Genomic DNA, 14,034 nt, shown 5'->3' on the forward strand with positions numbered 1-14,034 from the left:
CAATGTAGGATGCACATGCTTGACCCCAACCATCTCTCCACCCAGGCCCAGGCCCCCACCAGGAACAGAAGGCAGCAGCCATAACTGGGCAGTCTCAGGGAATGGGAGGCAGACAACCCATCCAAAAGAGGTGGTAGGAGACAGGAACACAGGTAAATCAAGGCTCCAAGACCCTGTGTATGCTCCATTGACCCTTCACTTACAAAACACAAATTCAAAGATAAAATGATTAAGAATTTCAAGATGACGACCACAGAGCATCAAACCCCAAGCATGAACCGCTTTCTGAGCGTAGAACTTTGTGCAACTACACGGAGCACCCACTCAGGAAGCAGCCCTATTTTCTCCTAATACAGGAAATATGGATATGAACATAAAAATTACAAGAGTTTCCCCAGACATACAGATTTAGACAAACAGAAGATACACACACACATGCATTTACGTGTGTGTAACCAGCTCCTCCCTGTATTGTTTTCTTAAGCTAGTTGGTCAGATGCCAGGATTTCTGAGACAAAGGTATAAACATTGTTGGGGCTCCTGCTGCATGTTGACAGATTACTTTGCTGAAGAGTGTGGTGACTTCCAGTGCCACCAGCAAATCCTGGCAGGACAGGTTGAGTATAGCCACTTAGGCACTGGGGGGTACTGTGTGCCGGTAAACAGTTTTGTTCACTTAATATGAAAAAAAAGTTAGCCTAATTTCATTTTCATTTGTGTTAAAATATTATTATATGTACTTTGTATGTCTGAAATATTGGGCCATTTTTAAAAGCCATCAAATTTTTAAAAATTAAAGCAAGCTATTTAGTGATGTTATGCAGTAGACACTATTTTAAAATGTCACCATGAATGTTGACCTTGATGGACAGGTCTGTGTCCAACAGAAAAGGAGAGGAGAGGAGAAGAGAAAAAGAAAAGGAAAGGGAAAATCACACTTCAGTGGGGAAGTATCTCACCTTGAAGTCATCATTGTCAAATGTGGCAGTTGGATCTATCACTTGTCCTTGTAAATGGACAAACACATCTATCTGGTCCCATAGCGTACATTATCAGTATCTATCATAAGTTGTTTATCACTCACTGCTTTTACTGTGGCTAATTTTATGTCTGTTTTATTCTGCATTCTTCCACCCTCAAACAAATTATAAGCCCCTTAGGTTTTATGCGGCTTTGCGTGATCCCACAGTGTTTAGTGACAGGTACATGGTATTCACCAGACTTTGTGAAAGCATAGGAAAATTCAAACAGCTTAGACATATTGAGATCCCTCATCCCATCCTCTCACCCTCGCATGTGGCTATTCCTAGATTTAGGAGTTTCAGGTAGACGCATATGGTAACCACGAATTAAAAGATAAAGAGACAAATCCAGAAACATTTGTTTTATATGTGTGTGTGTGCATATGTATACAGATACACGCACACAAGAGAACGACATTTTGTGAAGCCGTAATACCTGCACTATTCAAAGCACACACTAACTGCATTTTTACCTAAATTATTTCCTAAACAATATCTAAATTCAGGAAATTTAGGATATAAAGGAAGAATAGTTTGTCTTTAACTCGACAAATAAGACTATGTATATATTAAAAGTTTACACTACATTATACATTAAAAGTTTATAACATTAGGATGAAACTAACAGGAAAATTAAGTTAAACAGATTTATATTCAAATATTTTAAAACTGAATACTTCCCTTTTTCTTAAACCAGAGTTGAAACCAATAATAATGAATATTGACAACTTAATACAAAACATTCTATAAATGGAGAAAAATGTTTTTAAGGGAGATTCATCAGACAATGCAGTTACTAGTTACAAGTGTCCTGGCCGGTAAGAAACTCCATATATAGCTACAGATGTAGATACAGATGTAGACACAGATACAGACATAGATATAGATATATTATGGATAATTCAAAGGATTATTGTGACTGTGTTCTCTGGGAAGAGGACGCACTATGTGGAAATAACGTAAAAACAAAGTTTATCGAGCATTTATCATGGGAAAGATATGCTGGATTATTTTATTTACTTCTCACAATAATCCTAAGGAAATAGATACTGTTATCTGCTGTTTTGCGGAGGAGGGAACTGAGCCTCAGGGAGGTGAAGTAAGCTGGTAAGCAGTGGAACCACAAAATGAACCCAAGCAGCAAAGTCCAGCTTTGGCTTCTGCATTTGTCTGCCTCGCATGGTGTTATTAGTAGAATCACTCTCCTTAAAGCTTGAACCAGGCCACCAACTGCTTCTTGCCTACAAAGCCAGCTTATAGGATTGCCAGATTTAGCAAATTAAAATTACAGGACGTCCAGTTAAAATTGAACTTCAGATAAACAATGGATCATTTTTAATATAAGTATGTCTGAGATATTGGGACAAACTTATACTTAAAAATGACCCATTATTTATCTGAAATTAAAATTTAGCTGGGAGTCCTATATTCTATCTGGCAACCCTACCAGCTTGCCATCTCCTAGTACCTCTGAGTGACCATCACAGTTTCTGAAATGACAGCCATGTAGCTTTTTGAGAAAAAACAGAAGAGTGATTCTAGGTTGAAGTTGGTATCAGAGACAGGAACAGACCCTGTTTCCACAGACAAAATCTCCACTTAAAAACAGCTGTAGTGAACATCCCTTTTAAGCCTGCAGATTGGGCCAAATGGCCGCCCTGAAGATTTCTTCTCCTCGGCCCTGTAAACCTTAATCAATGTTTACAGAATGAGGGCCTTCTGACCTTCAGACTTCTCACCTTGTAAATAATGATAATATTTCACTGGGTTGTTTTGAAGGTCAAGTGAGGCTGTGTTTGTAAACATTTACCGTAAATGCTGTTTTGCAACTCGTGTTTTTAGACATACGAAATTAGGTTATGTCATTTTTTCCCGAGAACCAAGAATAAATGCTGTTAATCTGAGCCACTTTCAGTGGACGTATAAACCCGGAAGCCTAATATTTAGACAGATAAGATGAAAACCAACATACTTGAAAGTGTATTTTTAAAAAAGATTTAAATTTTGAAATCAATTGTATAAATCACTTAGCGTCCGTTCAGGCAGTTACACACAAGTAATAAGCCCTTTTTACTCTTTATTTCCATTATTATTCAGTGTCAACAATTTTAGAATGTTATATCAAAAGTCAAAAGCAAGTAATATTATTAAAGATCATCCTTTTTTTCTCTTTGTTAATTGAAAAGTTGACAAAAAAACAATTATATAGAACAAAGATTTCATAAAAACTGCTGGTAGCCAAGAGTGATATGGGAAGAGAAAAAGTAAATATGTTATATACATACAGAATGATGATGAAACAATGATTTTTGAGTGAATATTTTAATTTACTAGCATTTTTCAGATATTTGCTCAAGTTGTTGTTTTTAGAAACGTCTTGATTTTTTTTAGAAACCTCCCCCATCCCACAAATGGGAATTTCAACTCTTTTCTGTTCGGAGGGAAATATTTTTCTTTTAAAAAAGAAAACACCTCTGAAGAAAAGTTAATAGAACAAAAGTCTCAAATATTCAAGTTGGACTGATCAGCAGAAGCAATTTGCTCCCGAAAATTCTTTTGTAGACTGGCAGCCCGAAGTCTGACCAGGATCAGAGTGCTTGAAATATAACTCTACTAATAGAAACTTCTGAAAGAGTTTGAAGTATTTCTAGAGAGTTTGAAGAGAAAGGACAGAGATATAGAGCAGAGAGAAATAGCTGAAACTGGTGGACCTGAATGTAATCCTGTGGCTTCAGAGAGTAGGCAGTGAGGAGATGGGGTCGTAAGGAAAAGAAGATAGATCTTACAAGGAAGGAAAATCTGAGTCCTTGTCCTACCTCCACTACTTACTTGCTGTGTGACACTGGGCAAATCATTCAATCCCTCCGAGCCTCTCTTTTTCCATCTTCAAAATGGAGACAGAGTTACCTCAGAAGGATTTTATGAGTAAGAGATGGGATAATGTGGCAAAAGTGCACTTATTTAAAATTAATAAATGGTTATTATAAACAATATTCTTACAGCGTCTATAAGGGAGTAGAACCTAATAGCTAGATGCACAGAAAAGAGGGGATTCAGTGAGGGGAGATCCCATAAGCAGAATTCAAGAACTTTATGCAGTGGAGTTTATTTGGGTACATGGAGAAGAAACTGGGGATGGAAAGGTATATAGAGAGTCCAGAAAAAGAATTATAGTTCCAGAAATTTCTGGTGTTAATTGGGACATAGACCTGGAAATTATTGTAAAGAATGCCACTGTCTGTGCACACATATCTAAAGTCATTGTGTGTATGACCAGTGTAACTGGCCCTACGAAATAACTTCACACAATAATAACCACCTCACTGTGTGGTGCCTGAGTCTGTTGAGTGGCGGGGACCCAGGTTGGGAAGAATGACTCAGGAGAGTGTAAAAGAAAGGTCATGGGTTTGGAGGAGAAATCCATGATTGGATATGATGGAGGAAGGTTTTCCAAGGGTCAACCAAACCAGATAGATGCATTCTGCCAGAATAATTTCACATTTTGTAACCGTTCCAAATTGGAAACAGTTGGCAGACAGTCAGAGAGGAAATCAAGTCAGATTAAATCAAATTATGAGTTCAGTCTCATCTCTTCCCTCTGCTGCCCTGTGGGTAGCAATAAAGGATGAATGAGGTACCAGGTACCACATACCCAAATTCCAGTGGATGCATAAGACATCCCCTGAGTGATTTTCTTGAAGTCACCTCCCCTACTTGGCTTAGGGTGAAAGGGAAGTTTTCTCTGCCCCTATGTCAGGATGGGGGTGGCCCTCGCCATGCTGAGAATGTTCTCTACAGATGTGCTCCTATTGGCCTTGTCAATGCCCTCATGAATTCATAGGCTTTTTTTAATATAACCTCTTATATGAGCTAATAATGGCAGGCCTGGATCACTCGCTTTACAAATCCTGCATGAACAGTCCAACAAGCTCACTCTAGAATGTAGGTGTTAGAACCTATTGCTTTATCCTTGATTTTATTGGCTTCTAGAAAAACTGCGGCATCAAGAAAATTCTCAGTTAACATCGCAATTTATTAGTATACTGACAGAAAAATCTAAAGGAATATGCACAAAACTACATACAGTGATTTTCAGGGAAGTAGTGGTTATCATCACAAGGGACTTTAACTTTCTAAATGACACAGTCTACTAGGTACCAATTTGTATGTGTATCTCCTACTTTTTCAATAAGTACAAAATCATTAATAGGAATGTCCCCAGGATCCCAGATTAAGGTATTCCCAGGGAACGTTGAATTGAATATGACGTCCAAGGAGAGAGCGGATTCTGACTTCAAGGCATGGTGAAGCTCTGGGTTCAAAAGGTGACATCAACTCCCTGCCCTCTCTCCGTCCAGAACTTGGCTTTGCCTTCCTCTGAGATGGCTTCATTCCCAGGCAGACCATCTGCATGTGGAGGAAGATGAGCCCCCAAGAAGTTCCAAGTTCACCTGGTTTCTTGGTGCTCACAAAGTCGGGAATAGACAGTCTTTCCTTCATAAAGTTCATATTGATCTCCCCAACCCAAAGGCTCTCAGTGGCCCTGCTAGGACCTCTGGACCAATTACTGTGTCCAGAGAGTGGAGCACTTTGATTGGCCAGCCTGGGTGAAGTGGACACTGAGTGGTAGGTGAGATCAGACCCACTTGATTATCAGCACCATCTAAAATATATGTAAAGGGGAAGAGATGCTCCCCAAAGTGATACAGGGCAGACAAAAAAGAAAAGAAGGAGAAGGAAAGAAGGCAGAAAGGGAAGAAAGTAGGAAGGGAGGGAGCAAGGAGGGAAGGGAGGAAAAGAGGAAAATAAAAGATGATTACTATCTCAGAGACACAGCATCTATAGGGAACATTTATTGACTGCCTACTGCACGCATGGTACTGAAGATCCTTGGAAAGCTAGAATTTAAAGTTTTAGCTATAAGAGAGACTTCAAAGTTCCAAGACATCACAGCATATAATATGTTTTATGGTGATAATGTTTCCTACATTAGTGGTTCCCAAACTTTAGCGTCCATCAGAAACACTTGGAGGACTTACTGAAGAGGGAGATTGCTGGCCCAGTAAGTCTGGAATGGGACCCAAGGATGTACATTTCTAGCAAGTTCTCGGGTGATGCTGGTATTGTGAGGCCCATACTTTGAAAACCACTGCCTTACATCAAAGCGTTTCATGAAGTCAGATTAGGTAATACAAGTAAAGTGGCAACTACCAATTTGAGTCTCTGGTTCAGCAAGAGTGGTAACCTTATTTGATGAACAAATCAATTCAACTTCTGCATCTCAATTAGTGGATGGAGTTCTCAAGTTTAGGAAAATCCTAAAGTCTCTTAATGTATTCTTCACAATTATCAAGGGTTCGGTGTTCAAAGATGTTTCACCAAGGGTCCACCCTGGAGAACAGTGAGATTCGATGTCAGATGCTAGTTCTCTGCCTGAAGCTACAGCCTGAAGCAAATGACCCATCCTGACCTTTTCCCACTGCTGCCTCATCATCCAACAAACAATGCAAGGCATGGCCAAGTCAAGGACACCACAGAGAAAGCAAGCAAAACAGACAGAAAAGGCACCAAGACCTTTAAACTCAAGTCGCTTTCATCTCCAAAACAGCATGTTCTTTCTCTTCGGTTCACCCAGTGTTTCTGACGGAAGTGAAATTCTTCTCTGGCGTCCAAGAAAGATTTATGACTGAGAAAGAACAGATTTTACCTGGCAGCGGGTGCATGCAAGGTTTGTTCTTTAATAGCAGGCCCAATTGCTCTTTATTTTGCAGATGCTAATATTAGACTCAGTTAATCATTGCACATTCTTTTTATTAGGTGAGGAGTTGCATTCTTGAAACCACTCTCAGGAAAACAATCCTTCACTTCCAGACCACCCTGACTTGCAGACTTGGGGTTTCGGCAGCGGCAGCACTGCTGGGCCATGCGGCCGACGTCTGGGCAGCCCAGAGACATCTGTTCTTCGGCCTCAACCCTTTGCAAGTGGTTTGGGAACTTCCTCTTTTCTTGTTCACTTGGACCAAGGTTGCTCCTTCTACAAACATCCAGAAAGTGTTAGTACCATCAGAGTATCAGACTTTATTGCCTATTTCCCTGTGGGCAAATCAGCCTGTAATGAGGGCAAGCCCACTGAAATAGGATGTATTCAATCTACTTTACCTGAAGACCCTAATTCAGACAAGTTAGATCCATCTGAGTTTTGTGCAAAATCTGAAATAGTTAGACCGTATTAGTTCTGTTAGTTCTCAGTGGATATGTCTTGATTCTAATAGTCATTTCTAAGTTGGTTATTGGCAAATTAGTAGCCAATTTGTCATAGAAACATTGTGGTTGAATTCTGAGCCAGCTTCCAGATGCCTCCTTAACTCATTTTGTGCCTCAAGTCTAGTACCACACTAATGGTACCGTGAAATCTCATCACCACTTTCAACTCTGCTTTTGAAATTAAAACACCCCAAGTTCCATCTCAGGACGTCACAGAGTAGCTGCTGGGACTCCTTCATTCTCTTCCGTTCCAGCCGCTGTTGTCTGCAGGACTCCCTGCAGTGAAATTGGGACCCCAGAAAGCAGAGAGGGAATTCTAGGGGGAGATTTGGGGTGAAGGCAGTAGCAGAAGTCTAGGTCTTCAGTGAACATCAGCAGACACTCACAGTTGTCCACATTTCATATGGTGGTCCCCGTCCTTGCTGAATGAGAATGGTCGCAGAAATGGGGTGTGGGGAAGCAGGAAGAGGAAAAGGTGGCCCCTCGCAGAAGCATGAAGCCCACAGGGAGACAAGCCTCTGGCTTGGCCTCCAATTCACAAGAAGAAAATACTTTAGCATCTTGAATTTGGAAGTGGTCCATAAAATGACCACAGTGGGACAAAAACACATGTGACTAGCAAGACCCTTGGGGACCTGCTTCACCAAAAAAATAAAATTATTTATAATCGGCACATCAATTTGAAACCTAAATACTTCTAATATGCTTGAAAATAATTTAATCCCTTAAATCTTTTAGCACCTACTTCTCTGCCCACCCCCAGTTTCCAGGGACTGTTTATTGACTACCTGCTCTATCCAAGACCAACCTCATGTGTCGACTATTAGCTTGCACAACCTGCAAAACATTTACTGTGTATTGGAAATAAACGCACTTGCCTCGTTCTTCCCCACATAACACCTCCTGGGCCTCCTCTTTCTCTCCTCATTTTCTCTTTCTTTACCTCTCTAAGATTCACTCAATTTGACTGGTCTTCCTAGGGAGCCGTGTGGGCACTGCTCATTCTAGAATCCCATTACTGGTTGTATCCCAAGCTCAGATAAGCAAGATCACCCCGCTCCCAGGACAGGAAGGCAGATATCAGTCCTGGCTACAGCCTGACTGTGAAGCAGAATAAACAAAGCCTCTATTTCTGTCTGCATTCTATTTTCTAGGCTCTAGTAGGACTTGCTTCTTTTTCTTTCTTTCTCTTCCCTCCTTCCATGTTTTCCCCTATGTCTTTTCCTTATCCTTCTCTTTCATTCTTCCTTCCTTCCTTCCAACCTCTGTCTGTGAAACTCTTGCATTCTGCTAAGCAATATGGAGAACGAGGGGAGATGTTAAGTATGCATATGCCCAACTCACCCAGAAGAGAAAGGCACATATTAAGCGTCAAGTGACGAAAACGGGAATCCAGAATTACATTCCCAAAAGAATTCTGCTTGGGAAAGACTCCTCACAGGCATTCATGGAAGGCTCCAGACTCTTAGACTTCGTTTACATTTCATAGCTTTCACTGAATTTTCTTCAACTGTCTCTCCAAACATACTTCTCTGATCCATAAACCATTTCCAGTGAAACTTGGGTCATATTTGGTATAATTCCTGTAACTTTACAAGAATCCCAGACAGACCATTCATTTCTAAGCAAACCTCTCTATGTAAAGGATTATTTGTCATTTCTCAGTCGGCCTTGTCAATAGCCCCCTATCCTCCCTCCCTCTGCTGATCATTATGGTCTGCATTTCCTTAAAATAGTGGTTACTGGGACCTTGTTTGCCACTTTTCATCTCATTGCTTCTTTATAGACATTGATTTATTAAACTACAAACAAGTCCATTCGAATTGCGTGGGGCCAAACGTGAAAGAAATGCTAATAACATTTGATATTCCCAGCTTTCCCCCACGTATTCCTTTTAAGTAAAAAATCTTTCATACTAAAATTTAGGTAGCAGATAAGGCTTAGAGGTGACTTCTTCCAGTAGACTCAATTTCAGTCGGGGCTAATGTCATGTGGGACTTCAGGCAGGGAGCACCAGGTTATGTTCCGAAGCTCTTGAAATATGATATCATGGAGGTAACGACTTACCACGTGAGTCTGATGGCTCTGAGGAGTCAGAGGAATTGCTCACTGGCCCGTCGCTCCCTGGAGTTTCACTTTTTAAATGATCAGTATGTAATTAGGAGGCAGCCTGATCCATAAAGACCACCTAGGACAGGGAACTTCGCCTGCAGGAGAGACGTTAGCTCTACCTTCATCTTTCCTGGAATGTGGAGAACACACAAAGGCAAGCTCCTCTTTAAGCCACCTGGGAGAAACAAAGTTTCTCTCCCGGGAGTCCAGCCAGGGAAAAGAACATTTTGTTAATCATTACTCATTATCAATTTGGCCAAAGTTGTGGATTTATTTTCTTGCATCTGGGTGGCACAGACTCTGGACAAATTTCATCACCTGAACAACCAGTTTACAATTCTGGGAGGTTTCCCTGAGGCAGAAACTCTCGAAGTGGTCCTTCTGAATCTCCAGGGGCTCTATTTCACCTTAAACCTAGCAGACGTGGCATTTTAATTGATCCTCTTGACTCGGTAAAATGGAATTCTCCATGCATCTCTTCAGAGCTCAGGAGGCTTTTCTGGCAAAAAAAGAAAAGAAAATGTTTCTACAGTCTGTGTGTTCTTGTGCTCCCTTTACCTGGTGCCATAGACCCAAGGGCTCAGCTTGCCTTTGGGAACAGGGGAACACTTTGCAATACTAGTAGTGGGTCTAGCTTTTCTTCCTCAGGACTAGTTATCCAAACCGTGACCTCATTTGATTTAAACAAGCCTCATTGGTTTTCCTGCCTTCGACAAATGGAAAAAAGTCCAGTAGGAAATCCACATTTACTCTTGTGAATGGCAGATATGCATTATGAATGACTCTAATCCTCAAAGGCACTTAGAAACACTGAGTCAAGCTTTCATCTCTTATAATGGGGACATGTCAGGCAAAAATCCTTTGCTTAGGTAGGCAGGAAACAATGGTTAGCATTTCATTTTGTTTCGTTTCCTGAGAGGACTTGGAAAAACTGAGAGACCTCCGCTCCCCTGATATGGGACATAGAAAAAAAAAATCGAAATACTATTCTGCTTAGAACCCACCACAAGGCAGGCTAGACTAGCCGAGATTGTCCCAATTCTAAGAAAAAGCCAACTCATTCAGGAAAAATCAAATTGTACTTTTCTAGAGGGTAATTTTAAGGCAGTGCTTTTTCAAATCTTTGGTTTTACTACAACTCACAGCAAAAAGTGTATTTTACATCATTCACACACATATACATTTACCTGAAATATGTTTTGTGAAACGTAACTTACCCTTACTGCATGCTATGAACTCTGATATTTTTGTCTCTTCTATTCCATTCTACTCAATTCGATTTCATTTTTTTTAATGCTAACTGTGACCCTCAAAATTGATTTCCCAATCCACGACCAGCAGTGTGAAAAAAACTCTTGGAGGTGGAGGGGTAAAGAAGTTCATCCTTATCACTGATCCTCTAAATCTTCCCACTTCTATTGGAGATGCTCAGGATTTCCTGTTGAGGATATCATTGCTTTGGCTAAAAATACTCTCTCTTATTAAAATGTAGATGAACGCTGAATGGGTAAGAGATTAAACCTGGTCCATCATTTACACCTTTGTGATTCTGAGTATATTACATACACCACATCACATCACAGTAGAGAAAGGAGGTCAGGTTAGATAAGGGAAGGGATGGGAGTGAGAGCATAAATGCTCCAACAAAGGAGTGAGTAAAGGGCTTCTTCTGAGGAGTTTAGGGCACCTCGGTGACCCTAGGCCTTTGCCTTCTCCGTATGAAGGTGGGGAGAACATGGGCTGAAGGCCTCCTCCGCACACCCAGAGTTCTCTGGCTGTCCCCCTCCACTCCAGCACATATCATGGGGCAGGAATGGGAAGTGCAGTGCAGAAGTGGAAGGAACAGAACCAGAGCACCATGGGGCCTGCAGAGGGGCTTCCATCAGGCAGAGGGGCAACCCAGGAACAAGAGGCCTGCCTCGCCCCACCTCTTTCCCGTAGCTATACTTTTTCTCCCTCTGGGAATGTTCTTCCCATTCCTCTCCACTTTGCTTACCTTTTCCAATAAGAAGTTTCCAACTCTGCCAGCCCTTCTCTGAGCTCCAGGAACACTTTCTGCCAATACCACCCCTCTGTTCTTTCAAAGCAACTTGTACATGTATCCACTGCATGCAGAGCACCATCACTGTTTGATCAACTGCCTCGGTTACTAAATTGTCAGCTCCTTGAGGGTCGTAAGGTCATCTCTAGTACCCAGCACAGTGTCCACACCCCCTCACTCATCCATATATTCTTTCATTCATTTAACAAATATTAACATAGTGCTAGTACACTGGGCCATGTGGGTACTGCAATGTTGAGCTGCTCTTGTAGAACTTGTCCATTTACTAATGTGGTCTATTTGTTAATGAATAAATATTTGCTGAATGAATGAATAGATGAAGGAGTCAATAAATGTACCCTGTACTGTCATGTGTCATGATCTCACCACTTCGTCATACACACCCATTCATCGGGGGCAGCCATCACTGTGAGGAAGTCCTTATATTGAATCAAACTCTGTTGCCTTGAAGCTTCTAGGTACTAGTCCATAAAGAATAGGAGCAGTTGACAATGGCTGCTATGTCCCTGGCCTTCTTCTCTCCAGTCTAAACATCCTCAGTACTTTCAGGGGGTCCTCGAGATAGCTACATCAGCAATAACACGGGATGGTTTGAGTTGCCGCACCAGTCTACTTGCTTCCCTCGAAACGCCTTCCATGTGGCCTATAATGTCCTCTAAGTGTGACCTCATAAGGAAACCCCAGCCTCCATGTGTGCTAACTGTGGCACCCTGAACTCCACATCCACAGACCCGGGCTCCCACCACATCAACTTCTCTGAAAAACATGTTCTCTCCCTTACTTAATATTAACAATGTTGACCACACACTTATACTTGGACTATATGGGATTATTTATCCAGAAACTTCCTTTACTTCTTGAAATTTTGGAGTGGCCCCCTTCTTTTCTCCCTCCCATAAACACATTTAAATGGCTAGTTTGAGAACAGCTTTTTTTTTTTACATGATTCTCTTTCCCTGGCCACAGGAGAGCCCTTACCAGGTTTCCTATGAGAATTCTTCCACAGCATTCTTCTGAGCCGCCATCAAGTCCAGTAGCAAAAGTCAGAAGAGGTGAGACTCAAAAGCATTGAAGGGCGATAACCCTGCCTAGTGCAGAAGGATGGTGTGTAGTGAGAGAGAAGAAAACCCAAAGGAGAGAATGCCACCCAAAGAGAAGCCAAGACTAGAATGGAGGGAGTCCCACAGCTTTGTGTCCCTTGCCCCGTTTTTCCCTAAAACACAGCAGCCTCCCTTCCTTCCCTCAGTCTGGTTGTTCTTGGATTCCAAGATCCAATAAATTCCCTTTTTGACCTTTTGCCTAATTCCAGTTGGGTTTCTGTAAGTTGCGACCAAAAAATTCCTGACTAATGCAACCCCTAATTTTTTCTTCCTGAGTGCTGCCATGCTGTTCCTAAACCAAATATTCACATCCTGTCCTTACATGTTTTTGAGCTCAAAGGCAGGATTTTACATTTATTGCTGTGGAACATCATCTTGTTTTGTTTGATTCATAATTCTAGTGTAGCCGGTCACAAATTTGCACACACTACTGTTAGTTGTAGTTAAGAAAATGTGGCTTTTGTAAACTTTTGGTAACAGAGCCAGTCACCCTCATAAGAGCCTACTGGGTAGCAAGAAAAAAATAAATTTTCCAGTAATGGTGTCTCATTCAAAAAAGACTTTTAAGCTGGAAGAAACAGACTTGATTCTTTTGAGTAAATTTTTTCAGTGCCTGTGGATCACTCCAGACCCTCTTCTCCAAGATGTAAACTGGCTGAAGGAGGGAATCATGAGACCTCACGATGATGGAAAAGGGGCGCCAAACCTGAGTGACATCCTCTGGTCCTCACTGGTCTGTACCATGGAGCAAGTTGTTGGATCTCATCCCTGAGGTGTCGATGGCCCCATTTGAGCCTTGGGACATCATTCTGGCATCCACGGTTGGATCAGTGGCTCTGGCCATTTGCCTCTGGTCACAAGCTCACATATGCTGTTGTCAAATAAAAAGAAATACAGACTTAGTAAGGACAGACTTATTCAAAAGGATTGTTGCAAAAAGGGCTATTGCAGTAGGAGGTGGGGCTATTGTAATTGGGAGGACGCCTTAACCATAATATCTGCAAGCATCTCAAGAGTTCTGCAAATAGAGCTTTTCTTTTATAGAGAAGAGTAAACAAGGTTACAAAGAACTGGGTGTGAGGAAGTGGGATGAAAGAGTGGTGTGATGGAATAGTGAATCAGAGAATATTTTACTGAGAGGCGAGCCTAATCTTGGGAGGGGCTGTGTACTGACTCAGCTGGAGGTGGGCCAAAGTTAAGAGAACTGGGAGAAGGAGAAAATTCTAACTCTAACTAAAGTTTAATTAACCAGTATTTTGTTCAGTTGATCAGTAGACACAAGCAATTCAGCTAACCATTTATGAGGCAAAGAATGGGAATTTGGAGGGTACGGGTCTGGTCTTGTAGTAGGTAAACTAGGTGGCATCAGATAGCTTTTTCTAGGTCATATGGGAGAGGGTGGTGCTTTGAAGTGAGCCCTTTCCTGGAACACAAAAAGATAGGGGATTTCTTATCCTTGGCTAGTTTTCCCGAA

The 14,034-nt window shown here is 41.5% G+C and overlaps 1 long non-coding RNA gene across 1 annotated transcript; it reads right to left on the reverse strand.

The window, feature by feature from the left end:
* Positions 1–3,342: 3,342 nt before the first annotated feature.
* On the reverse strand, positions 3,343–13,657 carry LOC103550091 (uncharacterized). The gene is made up of 3 exons (XR_544682.2): positions 13,267–13,657; positions 12,439–12,548; positions 3,343–9,897 (listed from the first exon to the last, which is right to left on the reverse strand). It is a non-coding gene; the product is annotated as an uncharacterized lncRNA (long non-coding RNA).
* Between the last annotated feature and the right edge of the window lie 377 nt (positions 13,658–14,034).

Source organism: Equus przewalskii, chromosome 20 (assembly GCF_037783145.1).
Source record: "Equus przewalskii isolate Varuska chromosome 20, EquPr2, whole genome shotgun sequence".
Classification (NCBI taxonomy): Eukaryota; Metazoa; Chordata; class Mammalia; order Perissodactyla; family Equidae; genus Equus; species Equus przewalskii.